The sequence below is a fragment of the Eubalaena glacialis genome, chromosome 3, assembly GCF_028564815.1.
Source record: "Eubalaena glacialis isolate mEubGla1 chromosome 3, mEubGla1.1.hap2.+ XY, whole genome shotgun sequence".
Classification (NCBI taxonomy): domain Eukaryota; kingdom Metazoa; phylum Chordata; class Mammalia; order Artiodactyla; family Balaenidae; genus Eubalaena; species Eubalaena glacialis.
In genome coordinates, this window is record NC_083718.1 from 187,075,824 (window position 1) to 187,092,901 (window position 17,078).

The 17,078-nt window shown below is 43.3% G+C and overlaps 1 protein-coding gene across 3 annotated transcripts in view; it reads right to left on the reverse strand.

The window, feature by feature from the left end:
- Positions 1-17,078, reverse strand: part of PEX14 (peroxisomal biogenesis factor 14) — a 138,728-nt gene that overhangs the window by 29,141 nt on the left and 92,509 nt on the right. The gene's annotated exons all lie outside the window — the stretch shown is intronic.

A 17,078-nucleotide genomic window follows, 5' to 3' on the forward strand; every position in this document is an offset into this window, starting at 1 on the left:
GCACAAGGAGTGGCGCACAGGTGTGAGAGAGACTTCCCCACAGGGCAGCTCTGTGTCGCAGGGGAAGCAACCGTGTGCACAAAAGTGCTCCAAGCGCTGCGACTGGGAGAAGCAGGTGGGAGGTCACTGCTAGTCTTTGCAAAAGAGCACTCTGGCCGGCCCGAGCTGTTCTGGGAATCCCGACATGCAGTCCAGCCACAACACAGAACTTTTAAACTACAGCCAAGAGCTCTTCCACATCGGGCCGGCAGCTCTCCATCAGAGGCCCGCAGCATGGTCTACCTGTCCCTGGGGGAGGTGAAGTACGAGGAGGCTCTGAGGGTCAGCATCTCCCAAATCATGGTGCCTCGAGCTCTGTGCCAAGGGGCTAGCCGGCGGAGCCCATTAATGCTGTAAGCACAGCACTGCCCCACACCACGCTGGCGTGTGAGTTGGCTGCAGCCGCCCCTCAAACTCTTCATGCCCCACCACAAGTGGTCAAGGGAGAATTCCTGAACTATTCTAAATGGCCCTGGACCCTCTCTTCTCCTCTCTGCACCGAGCACTCGAGGTCCCTCCCCACTTAACACTGCATCCCTTTCCCTCTTTGCCCTCAGCACACGACAGAGCCCGCCAGTGGTGGGCGAGGCCACACCCCCGTGGAGTCTCAGTGCTGCTGGGTCACCCGAGCAAGCGCACCATCCTCTCAACAGACTGACGGGGCAGAGGAGAGGCTGGCAGGGGGCAAAGAGGATCATTTACTGGCGCTTGACACCTTCAAATACAAGAGCTGAATTTGAATACGTGGGGCTAGCCAGGGGACGTTCCTCCTCCCTAAGCCCCCAGCTTGCTGCAAAAGGACCGCTTTACTGTGATGTCACCTCCCAAGGACAGGGGCAGGACAGACAGACGAGCCGGGCAAACACAGCGAACACGCTTCGCTGAGCAAATGCCTCCCAGACTCCAGCCCAGGTACTGACTGCCAGTCACTCCTTCTTGGCAGAAAGGGGAACCCCTTTCAGAGTTCTAGTAGGAAAGACACGGTTTTAACCAGTCATAATCAGCCACGAAAGAAGACAGTGGCACATGCGGCGTCAGCACGAGCTGCTGGTCACTGGTACACAATGGGACTTCATAAACCTGGTGGTTCGTGTGCCTTGTCAGCCACTGGCTGCAAATGAGGATAATTTTCCCAAAAGGAGCATTCGGTTGCATTCTCATTTTCCCTTTTGGCTCTTTCAAATATAAACAAGTACAATAATGTTTAACGCTGGGGAAATATACAGTAAGTTACAGGCTGTGCTGCAGCCCTGAGAGCTGGAGCTGGTTAAAGGGACAGGACTCCCTGACCACTGTCCTGCCCTCTGGCCCTGAGCTTTTACGAAGCCTATTTTCCTAATAAGACATGTTCCTTGCACTATTGCAGCCAAGCCCACTAGTGAAGCCCCAGTTTAAAGGGCATCAGCACTTCCTTCCAAGCTCTTGTTTTATACAGATCTTACCATTTGATGCTCTAAACTTACACTGGCTGGAATTCTGATATCCCTAGTTCTCTGAAGAGTCAGGATTTTGATTTAGTTACAGAAAATGAATCATTTTTCTTCTTTTTTAAAAAAATAAGCATTTTAATGATCTCACTGAATAAGATAATTTCAGAGCTGGGCCATTATCCTAGCATTGCCCTTATTTAACAGATTAAAAAACAAAAACCAAAAAACTGAGGGCTAAGGAGGGTGAAAACTATGCCTCAAATCATACGAGTAAAAGCCTGGTGATGCCAAATGAAACCCCAGCCCGGTGACTTCCCACTACAGCACAGAGTTACAACACATCAAAATGATGCCTAAAGTCTTCAATCTTGTTAAAGAAAATATGAGGACTAACTTGTCTTCCCCCAGCCCCCCCACCCACCGGCACCCCATCCATAGGTAAGAGCCAGTGAATGCTGTTTTGGGGCTATCCCAAAATAACACAGGAACCTAACACCTGGGTCCTATTTGCAAATGACACCTGGACAACTTTTTGAACACTACCAGAGTGACAAGGGTAGAGCGACCTCATCTCCTTCTAATATTCTAATCAAATAAATCCAAAGGCCTCTCACAGACTGGTGCCTACGCTTCCCTTAGTGGCCTTTTCCTCTGGAGTGTCCCCAGCTTCGGGAAGATTGACTCTACAAGACTCAAGTGATTCATCTGGGACTCACAGAGCCTGAGGTGGGGTGGAGTGTCATTCCTCTCAGAACATAGCAGGTATCCATCCCGTCACCAGCTCCTGGCGCTGAAAGGACCCTGCCTTCAGGGATGGGGTACTGCCTTAGGGATGGGGTACTGCCTTCAGGGACGGGGTACTGCCGTAGGGATGGGGTACTGCCTTCAGGGATGGGGTACTGCCGTAGGGATGGGGTACTGCCTTAGGGATGGGGTACTGCCTTCAGGGATGGGGTACTGCCTTCAGGGATGGGGTACTGCCGTAGGGATGGGGTACTGTCTTCAGGGATGGGGTACTGCCTTCAGGGATGGGGTACTGCCGTAGGGCCCACACATAAGACAGCCAGGTTCCCACCCACCGCCACTGAGATAAACAGTGGAGAACTTAGATTGAGACCTTGCAGAATCCAAAAGGTTAAAAGGAATAATAAAGGAAACTGCCAGTTGTAAGTGAATTATATTTGGCTCTGAAAGCTGAGGCACAGGCTATATTATAAAAGGCAGCTCTTTGCGTTGTTTACCATCACCCTGACTAATGCAGACCTTTTTTTTTTGTTTTAAATAATCTCATGCAAATTAGACACACACACTTCCTTCCAGTTGATTGCTATCTGCAAGGAATAATCTAACCGCAGAGGGACTGAGCAAGGGCTGAGCAGAGAAGAGACAGGAGGAAAGGGTGTCACCGTCCTGTGGCAGGCAAACCTCCTCCCCTCCCATCCCTGCCTCACATGTCCTTTAGCTGCTGCCTTTGGAAGAATTAGCCAATTTTAATAAAGCCTAAAATTTTCTTTTAGCACTAGCACTTTGCATTTAGATGTTCTCTCAGTAACTTCACCTCTGCTACTTGGTGATTCCAGGAGCTACCAGCCCCTCCCCCAGTCTGTGACATTGACAATTAAACTATGTTCTTGATAGAGAGCAAAACTAAGAAAGCCCTGCTCGGTTATTCCATCCACTCACTAGCTTTACTCAAGAGGAGGAGAAACGGACGAGGGGACTTGTCCAAGGTGAGCAGAGGAGCAGGATGCCTGCCTCTCTCATTTCACCTTGAAGACCACAGCTGCCTGATCTGCAAAGCCGCGCTCAATTCAAAGGGAGCCGTGCAGACGAAGACCCAGAGCCAGGACGGACTGCTAGTTCCCTCGGTTCTCTGGAATCTACTTCTCCAAACAGTTCCCTTTCCCAGGAGACTGCCCCTGTGTAGATGCTGGGCCAAGGACTTCTCTTCCATCACTTTCTCCAGGGTGGGATTCTTTTAAAAGAACAGAAACAAGAGAGCTACATTCTATTGATTAATAAAGCCCCGTGTTACTGCTGCAGCAGCTGAAGTCAACGGCCTCGGGGCTGCCACACCTGCTTATTTTTATCCTTCAGAAGATAAACAAAATTGTTTAAAGATTTCTATTAAAATGCAAACAAAACCAAACCGGTTGACTGTGTGAGCTGCAGCCAACTGGCTCACAGTGCCGCTGGGTCCTTTCCCACCACTCAGCTCAGACAAACTGGGCACCGGGAAGGGCTGACTTTTTTCTGTGGGACTGGCGGTGCAAGGGCTTCACAGAATAAGGAGTCTCAACGCTCTCTCCAGTGACCGCTGGGCACTGCCCCAGGGCCTGGCTCCATGCAGGGGAAGAAGAGAGATGACAGCAGACAGCAGTGTTCTCTATATCCCTCAGGTCAAACAACCACCAGGACAGCAGGGTTAGGAATAGTTTGGATATAAGCAAGGTGATGAATGCCTGACAGCACCTTCCGGCCCAGTCCGAGTATTATAATAAAAATGTGGAGTCTGACAGGAACTAGGGAACAGGGCCAGAGGGCCAGTGGCGACGGGCAGCAGTTACGGGCTGGCCACTCGGCCATCTTCCTCCCCCACCCCGTCGCTGTCCCTCTATTTACAGGACTTGGGAGATTCATCTGGGACGCAGGGAGACTGAGCAGGGGTCACCTCTCTCGGAACACAGCTAGTTATCTACCCAGGCACTCTGGGAGGAGATGAGGCAGAGAAGACAGCTGGCTAAAAATACTCCCCAAATTAAAAGAAAAATCAACTCTCTCAGAAAAGGTTAGGGGAGGAGAAAGGGAAAAAGTATTTTTATTTTATTTTATTAACATTTTGTTGGAACAGTGGAGTACAATAAGGACTCTCAGAGCCTCTAAAAGTCGTTGGATGACCTGTAGACCCCTATTTCCCAGTGCCTTGTATAAAATTGAATTTTTTAAACATAAATTACACGTAATGACGACACTGTAAAAACTAACAGTAATGGAAAGCTGTGCTGTATTTCATTAGCCTGTATTATTCCGTGCCACCTGATCCAGCCGGGCCTTGTTTATGAGTTAGTGTGTTAGCAGATGCCGATGGAAGCATTTGCTTCGACCTTGCTCTTCTCATTGGGGCATGAAATTACGACGGCAGCACCTTGATATTACAGCCATAAATACAGTAAACTGCAAATTTAAGCCAACGGCTCCTATTGTCTCTGAACATAAAGCTGATCGGTATTTATTTAAAAGGAGAACAAAAAAAATATTATATATCACCTTGTTTATGGGGCCTCCCCCACCCACTTTCTTGTCCCCTCCCCCCAGCCCCCCAACCTAATTCACTTGGTTAAAATATTAAGCAAATAAGCCAAATGCTTTCTTCTCTGCTGACTGACTATTCCCAAGCAGCAAAAACAGTTTTTGAGAAAACCAGTTCCAAATATCATCACCCTGAACGAGTTTTTATAAAAATTGATCTGATGGTGGGTCCCGGTTCCCACCATCTTGATGTTGATATGTAAACTCAAGAACAAGACTTGACACTCTCCCCACTCCTTAAATAAGGAAGTTCAAACAACAGGAGGGAAAGTTGCTGATGATGCCCTGAAACAGAATGTCCTCTCAGTATCCTTCTAAAAATCATTAGGCAGAAATGCTATTTCAAAAAGCAGCAGGGACTTCCCTGGTGACACAGTGGTTAAGAGAGAGTCCACCTGCCAATGCAGGGGACACGGGTTCGAGCCCTGGTCCGGGAAGATCCCACATGCCGCAGAGCAACTAAGCCCATCCTCACAACTACTGAAGCCCATGCTGCGCAACAAGAGAAGCCACCGCAATGAGAAGCCTGCACATGGCAACGAAGCATAGACCCCCGCTCGCCGCAACGAGAGAGAGCCCGCATGCAGCAACGAAGACCCAACGCAGCCAATAAATAAATAAATAAATAAATAAATAAATAATTTTTAAAAAAGGCAGCAAAACACTGCCTCATGCCACCTAAGGAAAGAAAGATATCTAATCAAGAATATAATTCTCATCTCAACACAGAGAGCTGGGAACCTCTCATTAAAACTTGCACCAATCCCTCCTTATCCCAGGGGACCATAAAGATATTATATCCTTTAAATACATTAAATGTGCAAGAAAAATAAACACAAAGACAAAAGGACACTGGATATCACCCAGCCACGTTGAGTATAAATCACCGAGTAAAAAGCCAGCGCAAAATGTACTGCACTGCTAGCTTAGGGACTGAGCAACCAGCCAGGCTTGGTCCACCGTCAGTCTAAAAGGGAAGGCAGCTCTGCTTTCCTAATGTCAGTGGGAGAGGATCTCTGTGCCGCTCAGAGAGGCAGAAGAGAGATGTAAACTCAGCCAAATCCAAGTTCTCAGGTTTCAAAGGGTTAGTGGTGAAAACGGCAGAACAGCAGCAGGCAAGCTCCGCAGCCACTACCGGTGAAGCATGCAGAAGGATGATCTTAGCAGAGCACTAAATGCAAGTTCTAGGGAGCAGTTTTATTCCAAATCAGACAGGATGGGGTCATAGAAGCCAGGGCCCAGTACTATCAATGACATGGCCAAATCAACCAAGATCAAAAGTTTTTGCACATTTACTTCCAATACGTTACTCTACAAGGTAGACGGACTCCCTTGGAGCCCTAAATTATTTCAGCCACACTCATTGAGCTTAGCTCCTTCCGCATAAGGAGGAAACTTCCCTATAAAATTTATTGAGCTTCTCCGGGGAGTAGTATAACTGGTGAACAAGACAGTAGTGAGCTGCCCCTCTGTGTAACACAAATTGAGATCTCTCATGTGAAAGACTGGGAGGGTTTCCAATCAGCATCTGTGATGTCTATTTTTACATCTATAGTCTAAAGGTGTTTTTTTTTTTTTTAATCCCTCTCTGCTAAATTAAAAACAAAAACAAAGAGGAGTTGCTCCTCATATTTGATCATCAATTCCAAGGCACGACAAACATTGCTGCCAGCTGTCCCGGACAGCAGCGTCTAACCCTGCAGGGTCCTTGGCAACAGGCGGGGAAGTCAGCCCTTCCCACAGTGCAGTGAACAAGCCCTAGCGAAAGGAACTATGTCTTAAAGACTGAGGAGTAGGATAATCAGGAATCACTGCTACTTGAATGCCAAAGGCCAGGAAAGCCAAACGTATGGTTGTACATATGTGGAAAAGGCAAGTAAATAAATACCTTTAACTATACTTGAAACTTGCTCCTTTTAGAAGAGGCAGTGAAGTTTTTTTAAAGAAAAAGAAAAATTCACCTTTGACAACCAAAGTAATTCAGATCTGAAAGAAAAGTTGAAGCTCATCTAGTCTATCTCCTGTTCTTTTTGTTTCCCTTTCCTTCTGTTTTACAGATCAAGAGAAGAGAACATGGAGAGGGGCAGTGACTTTACTCACAGCCATGGTGAGCCCAGGGGCAGAACCGGACTCCCAACACAGGGCTCTTTCTACTGCTCTGGAGGGGTCACGAGACAGCGGCCTGACATGCCTGCTCCCCACTCTGCTACCTGACACAGCACATTTTAAATAAGCAAACTCTTAGAACCAACCACCTCAAAGACGAAAAACGAAAAGGACATATGGAACATGGGGAAAACCAGGTGAAGGGTACATGGGACATCTGTGTTAAATAAAAGAATCTATGTATGCACACACACAAACACATCTATGTAGTTGTGTGTACATGCATAAAATAAAGACAGACAAGAAACAGGTAATACTGGTCCCAGATGGAGAGGAGACTGGTAGCTGGGGACACAGACTGAAGGCAGACTTTTCACTGTATATTCTTATGAACTGTGTCCCATGTGAACATATTTCTGATTCAAAAGAATAAATTAATTTTTAACAACAAAGAAAATAAGTGGAGGGAGAAAAAAAAAACCTTAATTGTGAACAAAATCACTTAGAATGGTTATCCTCATTTTCTGGAAGAGAAAAACCAAGACAGAAATAGGTGCAGAGACGCACCCAGGAGCAGGGATTAGAATGACATCCGCAGTATCTAATTTCTTGCTTAACCCACTGTGGCTGTACCCCCAGCAGCCAAGTACAAGGTGGCTTTTTTTTTTTTTTTAATTGTGTTTTTAAAAAGCAGGCATCTGTTCTATTTTGACACATCCTGGCTGCCCAAATGTTTCTTTCAGCTCTAAATATTTGCTTCACCAATGGAAATGTTTCCATCACTGCAACAAAACAAACATTTGCTTTGGGATGGTAGGGACAGCCATACGCCGTTTCATATGTTACTTGAAACGGCCTGATTTGGGAAACAACCCTACTGTAGGACGCAAACCTAGGTGGAGACTTTTGTTCCTTAAAGAAAACCCCGTCACAAGAGTTCCATGAACCAAGGTACACTCTTTGTCACTTAGCTGAATGCTACAAAAGTTCAATGTTCGTGTGGGGTTTTCTTTTACATCTTGAATCTTAAACATATAATCAGAAGGTTTGTTATCTGGCATTCAACTTACTTCTTGAAGTTTTAAGTTACCGTGCAGCTATCAGATTTTTTTTTAAGTCCTCATATTATTCTGATATGAACACATTAAAACATGTTATGTTCTAATAGGTCAATACATTATTTTGTCACCGCCTATTTGTGTAGCTCCAATGAATCTCGTATTGGTTGCTATTGTCAACATTATTAGTGTAGAGATAAATATTAAGTACTCAGCCATATCTATAAATATTTGAGTGCTTATTTTGCTAAGCAATGTGAGAGAGCCAAGACGTCATCTTCCCGATGACGGGAAGCTTAAATGGCAGCTTCCCTCCCCCCCCCCCAATTTCTCCCATTGGATGAGTACTTTGTCTATCTTCTAAGTACAATATAACACATGTAATATTATGATATGTAGACATATGATATATAATACACAGATATATCTATCTATTGATAAAAATAGCACGTCAACTACAGAAAACATGGAAAATAAAGGAAAGCATAGAGAAAATTTAAAAATCACTCATATTTCCCCTCTCCAACCATAATAACAGCCAAAATGGACTAAAACCAAGTGTCAAAGAGTTTTAGGAGCTCTTCACTTTTTTTTGGCTGTGCCGTGCAGCTTGCAGGAACTTAGTTCTGCGACCAGGGATTGAACCCGGGTCCCGACAGTGAAAGCGTCCTAACCACCCTAACCACGGGATAGGGAATTCCTGAGGACCTTTTTACATTTTTAACTCTTTGAATCCCAACACTACCCTGTGCAGGGCCATGGAGATGCACAACGCCAGGCCCCACGTCACTGTGTTTGTGGCATCGTGGACCCATGCAGCTCATAACCCAAGTGGCCACAAGTGTCAACAGTGCTTTATTCTCCCCGCCTCGCAGATGGGGAAGCGAGGCGCACGGACAGTAAAGCCACTCCCCGAAGGTCCTGGTGCCGCGGGCAGGGAGCAGGCTTCAGAGCCCAAGTTCTTCCTCACAACTCCACACAACTCAAGAGGAGACAGTCCAAATCTCTGTTCCAGTTGAAAGGGACACTGATATCCCTGACCTCTAGCATATCACTCACATGTATTGGTCAAGTTATTAAGACTGAATTTTTTCAAATTAAAAATGATTTTTGCATGAGAATACCCAAAGCTGGCAAGGGTGCTGTGGAAGAGCAAACTGAGCAGTTCCTAGAAGACAATTTGGCACTCTATCTCAAGAGTATTTAAAAATGTTCATACCCTTTGACGATTTTACTCCTAAGAAATAATAACATAACATAGTGTAAGACTAATATACGAAGATGGCTTGTCACCATATTTTGAATAACAGCAAAAAATGTAAACAACGTAAATGTCCAAAGAGAAATGATTAGACAAATTATGACATATTTCAGTAATGTAATATTATTCAACTGCTCACAGTCATATGAACAATTTTTGATGGCATGGGAAAATGCTTTTGATACATTAAGACATAAAAAAGCAGGTGCTGTTATATTCATTCATAGCATGATCTCAATTATAATACATTTTTAAAAAAGCACAAAAGGAAGCAGTTTTGCATCATTTTTAACTTAATCTGAATTCAACTTATACACGTTCAGAAGGAAGAAGTGAAGGAAAAATTACACTATCAGCGGTGGAGAGGGGTCTACACTGTCATTCAACAAGTGTTGTATCTTCAAGTAAGCATGAGACAGGAGGTCTGAATTTACTGTCCGCTCATCAGCTCATTCCCACACACCCTGGCAGTCTGAGCACCCTGCTGCAGGGTGTTTTCTCCCCATACATCTTGGCACCCCTATGCAAAGCCAGCCATGTCATCTGGTGTCAAACCAAAGGTCTAGTTCACTGTGAAGGAAACTGTGGCTACACTGGCCTTACTGAAAGGTAATACACCAGTCCCCTGCGTCACATCTTCCTAAGGGATTTTGGATATTCTTTTAAAAATTAATATTTAATAGATATATTCCCATAGTACAATTCTGTATTCTAAAATGCAAAAGAGTGAAAAGTTAAGTCTCCTTCCCACTCCTGTAACCAGGCCACCTAGTTATATCTTCCAGAGGCCACCACTGCTACTAGTTTCTTATATATCTTCTAAAGGTAGTCCATGAATATGAAAGTGCTTTCATATATTCATATATTTTATATATTATACATGCGTATGTGTGTATTTATGTGTACACATATATATTTCTAATACAAATAATAGCATGGTATAAATACTACTCTACACCTTGCTATTTTTAATTACTATATCTTAGAGAGCATTCCATGCTATTAGTATCTATAGAGCCCTCCCACTCTATTTAACAGCTATAAGGTATTCCATCATATGGATGTACCACAACTTAACTAGTCCCTTATTGAACTTTTACTGTTACAAACAAAGCCCCAGTACAATGCCTTGTATGTGCCATTTGTACACGTGCAAGTATGTCCCTGGAAGTAGACTCAAGACAGGTGCAGTTTAAATTTTGATAAATACTGACAAACTGCCCTTCTTAGAGGTTATTTCCCCTTACATTCCCACCAGTGTGTGCGTGTCTGTTTCCCACAACTTTGCCTACATGATCTTATCAAAGCTTTTTATCTTTGTCATTCTGAAAGGTAAAAAGATGGTCTCACTGTAGTTTTAAATAAACATTTCTTGGTGTTCTACAAACATACAGAAAAGCATGCAAATGTTAAGTGTACAGCTTAATGAATTTTCACACAGTGAGACATCCATGTAACTACCACTCAGATCAAAACTAGAACACTTTCAGGTGCATTCCTCTTGTTCCCTCCCAGTGGCCACTTAACTTCTAATACCACAGGTCAAGTTCACTTATTTTGGAGCTTTATATAAATAGAATAACACAGGAAGCAGTCTTTTACAAAGGGCTTCTTTCACTCAACATTATGCTTGAGAGATTCATCCACGCTGTTGCACACAACCATGGTTCTTTCACTCTAACTACTGTGTAGTATTCTTATATAGGATAAGAATGAACCACAATTTATCTATTTGTTTCCAGTTTTGAACAATCTATAATTAGTGCTGCTATCAAGATCCTTATACCTATATTTTAGAGGGGAACTGCTGGACCATATGGGGTATGCATATTATCAGCTTTAACAGATACTGCCAACAGTTTCCAAAGTGGTTACACCAACTCAGACCAAGTTACACCAACTTAGACCAAGAGTACATCCAACACCAAAGCTCTTCAGTTTTTTCAATTTTAGCCATTCTGGTGGGTGTAAAGTGTTATCTCATTCTGATTTTAATTTGCATTTCTCTGTTGACTAATGAGGTTGAACATTTTTTTTTATATTTACTGCCTTTATTGGTTGGGTACAGTGTCTTTTATATATATGTATGTATAATATTTATATACAACTATATAAATATGGTATATTTACCTATATATAATATAGAAAGTTTGTTAATTATATTGTTAGAATCTTGATTGTTTCGTTTGATTGTACTACCAATTATTGAGGATGATGTTTCAAAACTTTCCATTATGATAGATTTGTCTAGTTCTCCTTTCAGTCTGTCCATTTTTGCTTTGTGTATATTGAAACTACGTTACTAGGGACATACATACGTAGAAATGTTAAATCTTCCTGGTGGTTGACCATTCTGAAATTTCTTTATTTCTCACTCCACGTTTAAGTCTATCTTGTCTGATATTAGTACCAGGTTACTTTGGGTTAGTGTTTGCATGGTATCTTTCCCCATCATTTTACTTTTAATCCTTTGTCTTTTCATTAAAGGTGTGTTTGATGAATGGAGCTTAGTTGTGTGGTTTTTTTTTTAATCCAATCTTGACAAACTCTGCTTTTAATGGAGTATTTAGTCTATTTACATTTAATGTAAATACTAAAATTTTAAAGTTTATATCTTTCATCTTACAATTCGTTTTCCTTTTGACCTGTTTAATGTCCTCTTTTCTCTCTTCTTGCCAACCTTTTAAAATTCAGTTTTTCCCTCTACTAGCTTGTAGTCGAGGTGGGTTTTGATGGATTTCTCCACCATCAAGTTACTACCTTCCCTTTTGTAGTTGTTAGATAGCTTGGAGGCGGGAGATACCTGGCTATTTCTCTTTGAACTTTCACCCTCTAATTTTAGCACATGTCAGTAGATGATCTTGTCTGCAGTGATAATTACTGTGGTATTTGATGGGGGACCCTCAATTTTTAAGAGTAAAAAGGGGTCCTGGGCTTCCCTGGTGGCGCAGTGGTTGAGAATCTGCCTGCCAATGCAGGGGACACGGGTTCGAGCCCTGGTCTGGGAAGATCCCACATGCCGCGGAGCAACTAGGCCCGTGAGCCACAACTACTGAGCCTGCGCGTCTGGAGCCTGTGCTCCGCAACACGAGAGGCCCGCGCACCGCGATGAAGAGTGGCCCCCCGCTCGCCGCAACTGGAGAAAGCCCTTGCACAGAAACAAAGACCCAACACAGCCAAAAATAAATAAATAAGTAAATTTTTTTAAAAAATCAATCTTACTATTAAAAAAACAAAAAAGGGGTCCTGAGACTAAGATGTGTAAGAAGCAGTGCCCTAGATATCACCGTACATCCTTGACTTACTGAAGTTCCATATAAATGAGAAATTTACCACTTCACCAACAATTCTAACACTCAGAACACTTTCACTCCCTCCTACCACCTTTCGTGTTATTGCCATACATTTCAATCATACATGTATTTTAAACATTATTTTACACAGCCTATATTCATTTCTTTTTGCCCTTTCACCAGCCTATATTCATTTCTCTTTGCCCTTCCTGTATTTGTGTCTTCAAGTAGGATCATTTTCTTTCTGACTGAAAACTCCATTAGTGTTTCTTTCAGTGCAGGTGTGCTGGCAATGAATTCTCTCAGTTTTGTTTATCTAGAAATGTATCCTTCACTTTTGAAAAGTGTTCCATTGTGAAATAATTTCAGACTTAGAGAAAAGGTGCAAGAATAGTAGAAAGAACTCTCATACCTTTCACCCAGATTCTTCAAATCTTAAATTTATTACTTTGTACTATCACTCTCTATCAATCTGTCTACATAATTATTTTCCCTGAACTGTTTGAGACTAAGTTACAGACATGATGCCCCCTTTCCCCTAAATATTTCAGTATTCCTTTCCTGATTTGGGGAGGGGGGAGTACATGCTCGTACATAATCACAGTATAATTATCAAAATCAGGGAGTGAACATTGTCAAATTTACACCTGTAACTCAGACCTCTCCTCATACTAATCCATGTGTCCACCTGACACCTCCACCTGGACGTCTACTAGCGATCTCAAGGTTAGTATGTCTAACACTGAGCTCCTAATCTTGCTCCACCAAACTGCTCCGTTCCTAGTTAATGGTAACTCCATCCTTATAGTCACAACACCAAAAACCTTGGAGTTATCCTTAATTTCTGCTTCTCTTTCAGGCTCCAGATCTAACAAATCAGGATATTCCGTTGATTTACTTCCAAATAACATCCAGGGATCTGAGGACTTCGCCCAGCTCCGACCCTGGCTCTCCAACTGTCCATTCTTAACACGGGCATCCAGGGTGATCCTGTTAAAGCTTAAATCAGATTATATCACTCCTCTGCTTAAAACCCTCTGATGATTTCTCATTTTACTAAAAGTAAAACCGAAGTTCTCACATGGATCAATACTCACTTCCTGTCGATGCTGTGACCTTACCTCTCACCATGACCCACCCACCTTGCCTACACACGAGCCTCCTTTCTGTTCCTAGAATTTGCCAGACACGCTCCTTCCTTAGGCTTTTGCACAAATGGTTCCCTTTTCCCAGAACTCTTTCTCCCCAGAAATCTGCATGGCTTCTTGCTTCCTCATTTTCCTCAAGTTTTTACTCACATTTCATTTTAGTAGGGCCTTTCCAGAGCACTCCATTTAAAATTGCAACCGTCCAAGAACTCGCTATTGCTCTTACTCCACTTAGACTCGATTTCCCTTTTGTTGTTGTTTGCTAAATGTTTATTTATTTCTTTGGCTGCGCCGGGTCTTAGTTGCGGCATGCGGGATCTTTAGTTGTGGCACGTGGGATCTAGCTCCCTGACCAGGGATCAAACCCAGGCCCCCTAAATTGGGAGCGTGGAGTCTTAACCACTGGACCACCAGGGAAGTTCCTCGATTTACCTTTTATTCTACTTATTGCTGTCTCTCTTCTTCCCTGACATTAGAATGTAAGCTCAATGCAGACAGGGATTTGGGGTGATTTTATGCACTGCTATATTCCCAGTACCTAGAACAGTGCTCAGGTTCTATTGGTACCCGGCAGATGTTCAATAAAACTATGTAGAAAGAATAAATAAATAGAAACCTGATATCGAAAACACATAAAAGTAATGCTGCTAAGGTTTTGGGAGAGCCAGGTAGAGCATGGAGAAAACCCAGAGTCCCACCTTCTTGATCCCCTCTTTGCCCCTGAAGCATCTCTTTAGAACCTCCAAGGAGCCCCAGAAAAGAGCGTACAAACTGTTGCCATATACTCACCCTGTGCTAAGGCACACTATTTTGTTCTTCAGCCCATGACATGCTTTGCACTCTCCAGTCTTCTGCCCCTGGGGCTCCACCCACTGCAGTAGCTTTCTCCCAGGGCTTCTCGGAGCTTGTCAGTTGTTCTGGGTTATCTCTTCCACCACCAGAGCTTTCTCTGATCACCCCAGCCAGAAGCATTTTTCTACAGTGATTACTATCTATATAATATTTCTCTGGTTGTCAAACACAGCTGGCTTTGTAACCTTTCTTTTGTCTCGTACGGTTTTCTAATGTTGCTGAACTTCACTGTCTGCCTATTCTTTGCAGTTTCCCCCGAAGCCTGAAACACTGACTGACTTGAAATGGGCATGCACTGAGTATCCGTTCACCGTGTAAGTGTCAATAAAGCGTATTCGTTTTTAGCAGACTGCAGATTTTTAGTAACTCTAAAGAGGCACTTGTAACAATTAGTGAAAACCCTTTCTTTCTTTCTTTTAAAAAAGACTTATTTATCATAAAACTCATTATCACTTTTACCATTAACATTTAACATTATTTCTGAAGTTCTATCCCATGCAATAAGGCAGGACATAAAATTGAAATGTCTAAGAACTAGAAAGAAGGTCACAAAATAATCAACTGTAGACAATATGACTATATATCTGGAAAAATCAATTAAAACCACAAGAAAGTTTAATGAGATGGCTAGATACATATTTTTTAAAATTCAGAGATTGGTTCAAGATGGCGGAGTAGAAGGACGTGCTCACACTCCCTCTTGCGAGAGCACCAGAATCACAACTAACTGCTGAACAATCATCGACAGGAAGACGCCGGAACTCACCAAAAAAGATACCCCACATCCAAAGACAAAGGTGAAACCACAATGAGATGGTAGGAGGGGCACAATCACAATAAAATCAAATCCCATAATTGCTGGGTGGGTGACTCACAAACTGGAGAACACTTATACCACAGAAGTCCACCCGCTGGAGTGAAGGTGCTGAGCCCCACGTCAGGCTTCCCAACCTGGGGGGTCTGGCAACAGGAGGAGGAATTCCCAGAGAATCAGACTTTAAAGGCTAGTGGGATTTGACTGCAGGACTTCGACAGGACTGGGGGAAACAGAGACTCCGTTCTTGGAGGGCACACACAAAGTAGTGCGTGCATCAGGACCCAGGGGAAGGAGCAGTGACCCCATAGGAGACTGAACCAGACCTACCTGCTAGTGTTGGAGGGTCTCCTGCAGAGGCGGGGGGTGGCTGTGTATCACCGTGAGAACAAGGACACTGGCAGCAGAAGTTCTGCGAAGTACTCCTTGGCAAGAGCCCTCCAGAGTCCGCCATTCACCCCACCAAAGAGCCCGGGTAGGCTCCAGTGTTGGGTGGCCTCAGGTCAAACAACCAACAGGGAGAGAACCCAGCCCCACCCATCAGCAGACAAACGGATTAAAGTTTTACTGAGCTCTGACCACCAGAGCAACAGCCAGCTCCACCCACCACCAGTCCCTCCCATCAGGGAACCTGCACAAACCTCTTAGATAGCCTCATCCACCACAGGGCAGACAGCAGAAGCAAGGAGAACTACAATCCTGCAGCCTGTGGAACAAAAGCCACATTCACAGAAAGATAGACAAGATGAAAAGGCAGAGGGCTATGTACCAGATGAAGGAACAAGATAAAACCCCAGAAAAACAACTAAATGAAGTGGAGATAGGCAACCTTCCAGAAAAAGAATTCAGAATAATGATAGTGAAGATGTTCCAGGACCTCGGAAAAAGAATGGAGGCAAAGATCTAGAAGATGCAAGAAATGTTTAACAAAGACCTAGAAGAATTAAAGAACAAACAAACAGAGATGAACAATACAATAACTGAAATGAAAACTACACTAGAAAGAATCAATAGCAGAATAACTGAGGTAGAAGAACAGATAAGTGACCTGGAAGACAGAATGGTGGAATTCACTGCGGCAGAACAGAATAAAGAAAAAAGAATGAAAAGAAATGAAGACAACCTAAGAGACCTTTGGGACAACATTAAACACAACATTCGCGTTATAGGGGTCCCAGAAGGAGAAGAGAGAGAGAAAGGACCCGAGAATGTATTTGAAGAGATTATAGTCGAAAACTCCCCTAACATGGGAAAGGAAATAGCCACCCAAGTCCAGGAAGTGCAGAGAGTCCCATACAACATAAACCCAAGGAGAAACATGCTGAGACACATAGTAATCAAATTGGCAAAAATTAAAGACAAAGAAAAATTATTGAAAGCAGCAAGGGAAAAACGACAAATAACATACAAGGGAACTCCCATAAGGTTAACAGCTGATTTCTCAGCAGAAACTCTACACGCCAGAAGAGAGTGGCATGATATACTTAAAGTGATGAAAGGGAAGAACCTACAACCAAGATTACTCTACCCAGCAAGGATCTCATTCAGATTCGATGGAGAAATCAAAAGCTGTACAGACAAGCAAAAGCTAAGAGAATTCAGCACCACCAAACCAGCTCTACAACAAATGCTAAAGGAAATTCTCTAGGCAGGAAGCACAAGAGAAGAAAAGGACCTACAAAAACAAACCCAAAACAATTAAGAAAATGGTAATAGGAACATACATATTGATAACTACCTTAAACGTGAATGGATTAAATGCTCCAAC